Raw genomic sequence first — 1,494 nt, 5'->3', positions numbered from 1 at the left:
TCCCAGGAGAGGATCTAGGGTGTGGGCTGAGCAGGCCTAACAGAGGAACAGAGGAGAAAGCTCGATCTTTATTTTATTTTGTTGTTTTGTTTGTTAAATCCAAAACCCAGCAAAAGGGAGAGTTTGGACACTACAGAGCAGATTAGAAAAGATACCTACTTAGAGAGTGAACTTCTACTGAGGTCAGTTGAGCTTTCCCCCTCTTCTCATCGGGGCTGAAGTTGGTTCTAGCTGTTGAATCTTAGAAAACGGACATATTATGAGCGGGGAAGGGAAGATGATGTTAAGCAATGCTTGCGTAACTAGCCCATTTTGGGAAAGTTACTGCAGAAGTAGTAGGAGTAAACTAAGTAGAAAAGCTGCTCTTTGTATTGCACTTAAAAGAACAAAACACTCACGAGACTAGTTTTCAAAATTTTAGCCTTCACTTGACTCATCTTCCACGCAACTATGGTCTTTTGAGAGAGGAGGGCATTGCATTTAGCAAAGCAGGACAAGCTGAGGTATCCAGCTCTTAAAATATTGCAAAATCTGCAGAATGTGTGGTGTTTATGAAGATTTGTGATTGAGGTTAACAGGGGCGACAAAGAATTCAAACTGACACATTATTCGCAGAGTAGAGAGATATATCCATGAAAGGCTGGGAACAAGGAGAGTAAAACCCTTGTCCAGCTGGGCCTCATGACCTCCCTGTATGGGGTTCATATATATGTATACAATATATACGTGTTGTACAATATACATGTCTAGCTTTGAAGATGGGAACTGATAGAGACTGGCGGGCAATACTGCCCCAGACTAGCAGCACTCATGCACACAGCAGAAAGATGCTCACCCAAACTCCCTGCTCTCTACTCTCAGTGGTGCTTCTTTGTATATACTTCTTTTCCTTACATAAGGGACAGTTTCCCTTGAAATGTCATGGCTCCCGGAAACACTAGAGAAAGCTCCTGGAATCTAGAGGGAGTATTAAAACAACCCCCTGACTCATTCCCTTGTGTAACTAAGGATGTAAACGTAGCATCAAGATAAATAGACACCATGGGTGTCAGCTCACTGCATCCCTGCAGAGAGAACTCAGGTTGATCAGCTGTAAAGTGGGAGGCTGCCCCTAGGTGTGAGCTGAAGGAGCAGCAGCTCCAGCAGAAATAAATGATATGTATGTACAAGCATGACTACCACATCTTACCCCACAGAGAGGTAGCAACCTTTAGATTCATCTGCTTATTCACAAAACAGGATCTGAACAGTCCTCAGGAGCATCCCAGCACTGCCTCTGAGACAGAGAGCTTTGTCCCTCCTGTACCTGTGGAAAATCTCTCTTGGAGTAAATTGTGCATACTGCAAAGACTTGCTGTTATTTAGATGGATGTGAGATAGCTCACCCTGGACCTGAGTTCAGCTACTTAACTCTGTAAACTCAATGTACACAAATGCTGCAGAAGAGTTGATGGAAAACAGAAAGGGGGAGGAAAATAAAGAAAGACCTTTCGA

The sequence above is a fragment of the Gopherus flavomarginatus genome, chromosome 12, assembly GCF_025201925.1.
Source record: "Gopherus flavomarginatus isolate rGopFla2 chromosome 12, rGopFla2.mat.asm, whole genome shotgun sequence".
NCBI classification, from domain to species: domain Eukaryota; kingdom Metazoa; phylum Chordata; order Testudines; family Testudinidae; genus Gopherus; species Gopherus flavomarginatus.
Note: the sequence above shows the minus strand (reverse complement) of the source record.